Here is a 9985-nt window from a genome sequence, read left to right on the forward strand (position 1 = left end):
ATTGATGCTTGATGACTTGACAGCTGTTGTTGTTCATTCAGCTTCTCCCGGTTTTGTTCGGGGTCGCCACAGGTAATACAGCCAGATCTGCATTGGTAATTGGCACAAGTTTTACGCCGGATGCCCTTCCTGACACAACTCCAGTGTTACTTGGAGAAACACACAGCCGCTGGTGTTCCAAAGAGGTCTCCCATCCAAGTACTAACCAGATCCTGCTCTGCTTAGCTTCTGAGATCTGATGGGATCAGACTGACAAAGAGCAGACCGGCTGCGCTTGATGACTTGACGGTCTGGTTTGGAAATTAGGAAACAAATGAATTTTGTTTTGTCTGTTAAAATGTTTAATAACTGTTATAAAGAGCTGACAATACAAGAATCATCTGTTCCTTTACCTTCATGAACCATGGCATGGACATAAACAAAAAAATGAATAAACTGAATGAATTGATGCGCTCACATCAGCCAGCCACACAGAGGGTCCAGCCACGCATGTAGCTGTCTCTGTGCAACTGGCATGTCGAGGAACACCACATCGTTTCGACTATAACTCATGTGGTAGACATTACATTTGCCTCACCAGCTGGCCCTCAGTTGGCTATGTTCACATCGGGCAGCCTGGCTGATGGTGTCTGCAGTACGCCAAAGGTGATATGTGTTTTTTTTTTTCCCAGTGTTGTCATCGTTTGCAGACACACATGCACCTCCGTGCCTTGTGCATGGGTGAATGAAGGACATGTGTTCCCCAGCTTTCCATTACACTGACATGGTAGCTGCAATGTGGAGTGACGTAAGCCGCAGGAACACAGTCACTGACTGTGGGCGGTGGTCAGCTCCCTCCCTGCTTGATTTTGAATGACATCCAACCCATGACATGATTACATGTCAACCACAGTCCCCTGACAAATGTGGGTGTGAGCACATGTTATTATGTCAATACGGACAACACTTCACTGATGAGCAACACGCCCACCTGTCCACAGCAGCAAAGCTCAAACATGAATGGGCTCAAGGCTCACCATGTGGATGCTGAGATCGCATGTCATGTGAGGCGCAGCGGCTGGTGAGCTGTTTCTAATTGGCACGTCATGAGAGCCTGCCTACACATGTGCATTACATTGGCATGTTGAGAGGTGATGTTCTTCATGGCACAATATGTGTTCTCCATCTGTGAGTAGCAATGACACAGTGGTCAGCTGTGACATGATGATCACCTTGGTGAACATGCGTGTGATTGTCTGACCGCTTTGGTGCACCCACGTATGGTGGGATCATCTGATTGCCTCTGTGGGCACGCCTGGGCCATGATTATCAGTGATCACATGTCATGTGATGTGGATGGCATGGTGGCACTGTGGCATGCAGCTGGGTTTTAATTTTTATCTGTCTTGTGATTGTGTGGGCATGCTGTTGTCCAGTGGGACATGCTGGATATGCCATGATACATGTTCCACAGCTGTCAGCTGTTCCATCATGGACATGACAGCCATCTAGATGTGCGCGATGTGCCGGACAATGATCGTACTGCACTCCGTCCACCGTTCGAGCCTTTGCCACCTCAGATGCACTTCGACAATGTTGGATTGTGGTATGTGTGTGTAGTGTGGGGAGCACACTCGCACACCATTCTGTTGCTTGGGGGTACACAACACACTCACACCACATTTGTATTGTTGGGGCTGGGGCGTAGAAGACAGACTCACATGCCATTTGTGTTGCTTTGAGCTTTTGCCACATGGACTGAAGCTCAAAAGTGGTATCCTGTGCTCTACTTACGTGCTGGCCTCGCGAATGGCCCTGCATTTTCTAAGTGCCCTGCGAGTGGTGTTGGATGTTTGTGGGTGGCACCTAGACTCCAACTGAGAGTGGGTCATATGGGTACTCGCCCACCATTCATCGTCATTCGACTGGTGGTGTAAAGGCTGGCTCGATTGCGCCATTCGGCCATGGGTTGACGTGACTGAAGATTTCTTGCAGCCCCTTGGCCATGGCATGATTTGTCCGACCTATATTTCACGTGCCATGTGAATATTGCGAGCATGATCAGATGGCAGTGCAACCTCATCTTGTCTGCCATTCTAATGGGTTGACGGCGCGAGCAACACGCAAATGTAGAGTGCATGTGCTGTGGCCAAATGGTTCTACCGACTGCTGTATGAGGCATTTGAGGTGAGTCTGAATTTTCCTGAATGGCATTTGAATCCTCCTTTGTGCGCTATTCATCCTCAATTGTGTTATGTGTGAAGGAGCCATAAGATTTCTCGTTTTGATGAATGGTAAGCCTACTTGTGGTTTGTGTTGTGCTCTCTGTCCTACCTGTGTGCAGCTTTCTACAACACCAATTCCAATGAAACTGAGACATTGTGTGAAATGTAAATAAAAACAGAATACAATGATTTACAAATCCTGTTCAACCTATATTCAATTGAATACACAACAAAGACAAGATATTTAATGTTCAAACTGATAAACTTTATTGTTTTTGTGCAAATATTGGCTCATTTTGAAATGGATGGCTGCAACACGTTTCAAAAAAGCTGGGACAGGGGCAACAATGCTCAAAGAACACCTGTTTGGAACATTCCACTGGTGAACAGGTTAATTGGAAACAGGTGAGTGTCATGATTGGGTATAAAAGAAGCATCCCCAAAAGGCTCAGCTCTTCACAAGCAGTGTGCTGTGGTCTGATTAGTCCACATTTCAAATTGTTTTTGTAAATCATGTAGTCGTGTCCTCTGGACAAAAGAGGAAAAAGACCATCCAGATTGTTACCAGCACAAAGTTCAAAAGCCAGCATCTGTGATGGTATGGGGGTGTGTTAGTGCCCATGGCATGGGTAACTTACACATCTGTGATGGCACCATCAATGCTGAAAGGTACATCCAGGTTTTGGAGCAACACATGCTGCCATCCAAGCAACGTCTTTTTCAGGGACGTCCCTGTTTATTTCAGCAAGACAATGCCAAGACACATTCTGCATGTGTTATGACAGTGTGGCTTCGTAGTAAAAGAGTGCGGGTACTAGACTGGCCTGCCTGCAGTCCAGACCTGTCGCCCATTGAAAATGTGTGGCGCATTATGAAGTACAAAATACGACAACGGAGACCCCGGACTGTTGAACAACTGAAGTCGTACATCAAGCAAGAATGGGAAAGAATTCCACCTACAAAGCTTCAACAATTAGTGTCCTCAGTTCCCAAATGCTTATTGAGTGTTGTTAGAAGGAAAGGTGATGTAACACAGTGGGAAACATACCACTGTCCCAGCTTTTTTGAAACGTGTTGCAGGCATCCATTTCAAAATGAGCAAATATTTGCACAAAAACAATAAAGTTTATCAGTTTGAACATTAAATATCTTGTCTTTGTGGTGTATTCAATTGAATATAGGTTGAAGAGGATTTACAAATCATTGTATTCTGTTTTTATTTACATTTTACACAATGTCCCAACTTCATTGGAATTGGGGTTGTACAACAGCAGTCAAAATTTGTGTTTCATACTGATGATAGTCAAGTGTAGTGACTACATTCAAATAAGGATGAGGCCCATGTCACAAGTGGCATGCACACAAAGCTACTCAATATAGCCTATGTGCTAACTGTCCATCAGTCATTACTACACTTTAACATAAAGCCAAAATGTTAACATTTCCAAACTGTCTTCTTTTGAAGAGTGCAACATGCTTTCCATGGGATTTACATAAAAGGGCCAATTGATCCTGACCTAGAAAAAGTAGGGAAGATTGGGGTTCCCTGCTGGAGCTGTTTTTCCTGTGACCCAGTTAAGCAATTGAACATGAGTGAGTAAGTGTTTCTCATTTCTCTAGAATTGTGATGTCTTGACTCCCTGGGTGAAATGTTCTCAGAATACAAAATCTAGAGAACCACACCCTATTTTGGGGGTTCAAGTGCAAAATTTCTCAATCAGCCCTCGTATGTCACAGACGAGAAAGATGCTTCTGCTCAGAGAGCGGTGACTACTATCACTGCATGTTCAACCTGCATGTCCACTGTCATCTGCTTTTGCCACATCTCTTTCTCTCTTGGTTGGCCATCACAGATGACAGTGGCACTGTGCAGGCTCATTCAGGTGGGTTGCGACAGTGGCCCTGCATGTGTCTGTAGAGACCAGTGGGTGACAGACAGTGTTGATGTCGCCAACCAAATGGTCCCCTCTAAAAATCAGTCCTCCCTGCCTTCACTGCACATGCGTTATTAGCCGCGGTTTATGGATTATCACCTCGTTTCTGCTTCAAACTGCACACCAGTCATCATCTATCTCAACGGCAGATATCTGAAGCTTTTGTACAACAATCATTTCCACATAAATTCAGCCTTATTTCCTCATAAAAGGTAGAGGAAGTGATCAGAGCACCGCGGCTACACAAGATGCTATCTGATGCGTTCACTATGCATCGCTCATTTCAAGTTTCACTGAGTTTCTGCTTAAAACAGCCAACCCTTTTTTTCTGATTACAGAGTGTGGCAGCTTGTCCCACCACCGGAGGCCAAGGGTCTGCAGAAGCCGGTAAATATGGAGGGACTCGAGCATCTTGACATGCCGTTGGGACAGCACCCAGGCCTCGTAGCCATAAAGTAGGGTGGAAATAATGACTGCATTATACACAGCAATCCTGGTATGAACAGCAAGAGCACTGTTTAAAAAAAAAACATGCTCTTTAGCTGACCGAAAGCTGAAGAGGCCAGGTGAATATGATGCTGAATCTCATCTATGAGGTCACAGGTGGAGGTAAGGATGGAACCTAGATAGGTGAAGCACTCAACATTCTTGAGCTGGGCATCACTGATGTAGAAGGTTGGTGCAGCTACTGCAGGAACGCTAGGTCGAACCTCAGTCTTTCTAGAGTTGACAACAAGTCCGGAACAATGATAGGTCTCTGTGATGAAGTCAAGGGACCTCTGCAAGCCAACAGCTACAAGGCTTGGGAGGGCTGCATCATCTGCGTACTGTAGAACAAAAATCAGCTCCAAAGATGTCAGCCTTTTCACCTGAAGGTAACGGAGGTTGAAAAGGCTTCCATCCAGTCAGTACTTGATACTGATCTCAGCCACAGGATCAAGATGGTGAAAAGAAATAAGGCTCACCAACACAAGGAACAGGTGTAAGATCACAGGGGCAAGGATGCAGCTTTTTTTTTTTCATTATGTACAAACAAAATGAAAAAACAAACCCAACTGTAAAATAAATTAAAAGAAATACATTACCGTCTGCACAAATTTCATCCATCTATTCACGTTTTGTTGACCTCACTTGTGTTCCCACATCACAAACGTTTAAAATGTTAAAGTGATTGTTCACAGTTTTCTACAATGCTAATTTTACCACAGATTAGACGAGTGTTCAGGCTTCAATTGGGTGTCACATTATTTTTTGTACCAAATAAATAGAAAATCAAGTGTCAAATACGGTCAAAGGGGAGCATACTTTAAGGCCGCTTCACACATAGTGTGAAGTTTGGACGACGTTTGGACAAATACGGCGAAACAGCGCAAAACACTTTGGATTTGCGCACCACAAAACATCTCGCCAACAGGCAGGCATGCACGATGGTTTGTGCACGCGACGGTGTCTGTCGAGCAGGAACAGCAGCTCGCATTGTGTTCCATGGGAGGAGCTGCATCACATCACACTGCTCATTTCGAGGAAAATGAAATAAAAAACAGCTGTATAATTAGTGAATATCACTGGGTTGATATAAATAATAAATAAAGGGGGGCGCAATACAGAACCCCATGGTTAAACAACCCTGGTAAAAAAAAGAAAAAAAAAAAAGAAAACACCACTCACAAGATTTGAACTCATGTCACCTGATTACCAGATGGTAATTCTACCACTGCACCACAATCACTGTCTCATATCAAGAACGTGAAATGGCTCTAATCAACAAGCAGACAAACATATTTTCTAAAAAAAGAAAAGCGCCTCACGTGCAGGGGTGCACGTGAACCATACACATGCATGTGTTGGGTGGAGCGAGGGAGCACACGACACACACAAACACATACATGTTGTGGGGGGAGCCACCGGGATGCCACATCTTGGCAACTCCACAGTCGTGGGGAACTTAGACTAATTTCACAGCGAGTATGACAGTAGACAGTCTGCAGTCTGTTGTTGTGCCAACAGTGCGTCTGGCCACACATTTTCTAAGTGCCATGCGAGTGGTGTTTGATGTTTGTGCGTGTCACCTGTAATTTGGCCAACACCTGCTGCGAGAGGGTGCGATGGATTTGTACAGTGCATATTCTGTCATTCAGCCGCTGGTGTGCGTAAATTGTTGTAGCAACAGGTGTATGAGATGTTTGAGGCAGGGGCGATTTCACACGGTTTGCACACGATCCCTGCGTCATGCGCACTAAGTGTGTACTTTGTCCAAACTTCAGACTGTGTGAAGGGGCCCAAAAGAATACAATACAGTCATTCACATAGTGTTGTCTACGTCATGTTACCATCCACTAGGGATGAGCAAGTACACCACTATCTGTATCTGTCTATCTACTTGGAGTGGGCGGGGCCTAAATTGGATGTGGGCATGATTTAACCAGAAATGGGTGGGGCTTACATCTGTACATTATTTTCAGTCTGAAATTGATCAGAAGTTGCTATATTTATTGTTTATTTGAAAACTATTTACAGAACAGCCTCAAAATTGAGATTCAAATCAATGTTTTTCATCACAAAAGTAAGAGAACTATTTACAGAACAAGTTTTTTTATGAACTCAGAACATGAATGTTCTTAAGTGTATGAATGAATATTTACAGAACAGCCTCAGAATTGACATTCAATGTTTTTGATCACAATATTAAAGGAACTATTTACAGAACAAGTTTTTTTTTATCAACTCAGAACATGAATATTCTTAAGGGTATGAATAACAGAACAGCCTCAGAATTGATATTCAGTGTAGTAGGAACTTATGAAGTATGCATGAACAAGAGTTGTTATAATCAACAACTTTTCTTTTTTATTATTATTATTTTTAATTTAAGATCAAACTGATTTTTTTTTCAATTATTTCTTTATTTTTACTACCTAACGTTCTTGGCATTTTGATTCAGGTGTCTGTGTGTGTGTGTGTGTGTGTGTGTGCATGTGTGTGTGACTGAGTGAGAGAGGTTCGAAGACTGTTTATTTTTTAATGATCTGTGTGAACTTGGTGATTCATGCAAACATCCAGTGATGGCAAACAGGGAAATAATATCAGCCTTGTTCACTGTATTCTTCTGAAAAGTGCCGCGTTCAGTACGAGCAAAGTTTAATTTCTATCTTTATAATGAAAACTTACCTCCCACTTCTTTCGCCATAATCGTCAAAATTAACATGCAGTTTTCCATCTGGCAGCAAATACCCTGGCAGCATAGCGGTCTGTGTCGTGTGCTACCTTAGTTTTGACTGTTTTTTGCTTGTTTTCCAAAGATGAGCACATTCTTTGAATTTCTTGAATGACTTCTCCCCAAGAGTAATAATCCAAGAGGATGACGTGCCTGCAGCAAAATCCAGATGATGTACCTTCAGAATCATCGGCAGAGATGCACTGCCAGTAGCATCGGCATCCCATGACATGTGCTTGCTCACAGGGGGTCGTTTTGACCGTTGGGGTTTTACATCATTATTGTATGGCCTTGCCTTACAATATAAAGCGCCTTGGGGCAACTGTTTGTTGTGATTTGGCGCTATATAAAAAAAAAAAATTGATTGATTGATTGATGTTTGTTATTGTCGCTGTGTTGAAACAAATTATCTAATTGGCTGTTGCGTATGGGACAGTCTGATGCATTTATGAAACGTCCGCTGTGATTGGGTAATTTTTCAGGGCTCTTTGTCAAAATTATGGAGGTTTTTCCCACTTTTTAAAATAATGGTGGGATTCTTAGCTTGCCAAGTTACATAGTATGGTTTAAAATATGTTTTTGGGCAATAATATTTGAAAAGAATTCTGACAGATGGCCCACGGTCTCTTTAAAGAATGTGCATGTTTCCTATTTGTCGTGAGAGATGCTGAATGGGTGACCAGCCACTTCCGATTACAGATTACTGCTGTTATTGATTATCTGATTGGAAGTGAATACTTTCAAATCTGAGTCTTTCTGGCAGAAGATACACTACACTGTATTTCTAGCATAAAGACTCCAGAAGGAAGATGAATTAAAAGATTTGAATCCATTATCAGGATGTATTGAATGTTAGACCAGTCTTTGGCAGAGGTCCCCGTCACAACAGAGTATAGCTCTACTAAAAAGAAAAAAAAAGAAAATAAGTGCTGAGCTGAATTCCCTTGCAAACTTCCCAATTATACCATTAAATCCATCAATCCAGTGATTGATTGATATCAATTCAAACTAGCTTTGCCTGTTGATGAACAAATACAGGACCTGGAAGCCTACATTGATGCATTGTATCACAACGTCATCCTGGAAAACAAATCTGCAACCAAACATGCTCAGGCTAAACTTAGATCAATGGCACTTCATCGTGTGGCATTAGTGAGTCAATGATCTCCATGAAATGCCATCTCAAGGAGATTGATTTACTCTAGCAGTTGACAATAGATGTTAAATAACTAAAGCATTCTGTGAAAATTAATAACTGACTAATCGAAGTGATAAAAGCTGAAAATGCGTCACTCTGGGCAGACACAACCAACCTCCAATGTTTAGTAAGTGAACTTCAAAAGGACAAAATCAGACAAACTTTTAAAGACATTCCTTGTTGATGAGTTGAAAATGAAGCCGGGGCTATCTGCTTCTCTACAGTCCCCCACAAAGGAGACACCGGCCCACTGTGGCCAAAGTTACCAACTCAACGATGTAGTCTGCTGTCATCTCCAGGGGTAAGGAGCAAAACGAACCAACTACTCTGTCAGTGATCAGTTTCCACCAGAGATACTGTAATGAGCAGATGGAAGCTGCTCTACCTGATCATGGTAGGGGCAAGGGAGACTAAGAAGAATGCTCGTCTGTTCATTGATACACTTTATATCAACTGCAAACTGTATAAAAATCCTCACATCATGTATTGGCTAAGTGGAGGGGACGACAACAACACTTTGAGGCCTCAGCTGGAACCACCGAGGCTGCAGCACGCTGCTTCCACAGTTCTGTAAACATAGATGCATGATGATGATGTCACCAATGCGTCCCTGTTGCCATAACAACTGCTGAACCTGGAAAACGTGAACAGTCCGACTGCCAAGTGTGAAGAGGCCAGTATCTCTGTGCTCACAGACTAATGGGGTGGATACTAGTACTGTATTTGTATCTCTGCATTGTGACAATACAGCAGGTAATGTCAACAGAGTGTCTCTGTGTGCCTGAGTGTGTGTGTATATGTCCGTGTTTCCAAGTGTGTATCTATACTGTGTAATCCCAGTACATCAGCTGCCATGTTTTTGGTCCTCTTTGAATCTGTTGAAGGATATTGTACTGATTATAATAGAAATATATACTGCAGTCAGTATATCCCCGAACACCAAACATACTTAAAACAATAGTAAGTCCCCTTGGCTCCTCCCTTGTTTTTTTTTTGTTTTTGTTTTTTTACTCAAGGTCGCCACAGCAGATCCAAGGCACATCTGCATATTGATTAGGCACAAGTTTTACACCGGATGCTCTTCTTGCAAACCTCCACATTACATGGAGAAAGCTGACAGGGGTGGGGTTTGAACTGGGAACCTACTGCACTGTAGCTAAGTGCACTAACCATTTGGTCATCATGCCAACATGCTGAAACAATAAATATAAATGTTCTCTTTTCACTTTAATTCACTTTTCAATTCACTTAAACACCATGAACCTACTTTTATTTAGTTCCTGTGTTTACCGACACAAGCTGTGAGTCTGATGTGATTGATGGCAGTGAAAGTTGGTTGAACAACAGCTCATATACAGATATTTTAAACCTTGATGTGTATGAACTGTTTACAAGGAACTGATGTGTCACATCGCTCTGTATATTTCTCTTGGAC

The sequence above is a fragment of the Thalassophryne amazonica genome, chromosome 11, assembly GCF_902500255.1.
Source record: "Thalassophryne amazonica chromosome 11, fThaAma1.1, whole genome shotgun sequence".
In the NCBI taxonomy this organism is placed as follows: Eukaryota; Metazoa; Chordata; class Actinopteri; order Batrachoidiformes; family Batrachoididae; genus Thalassophryne; species Thalassophryne amazonica.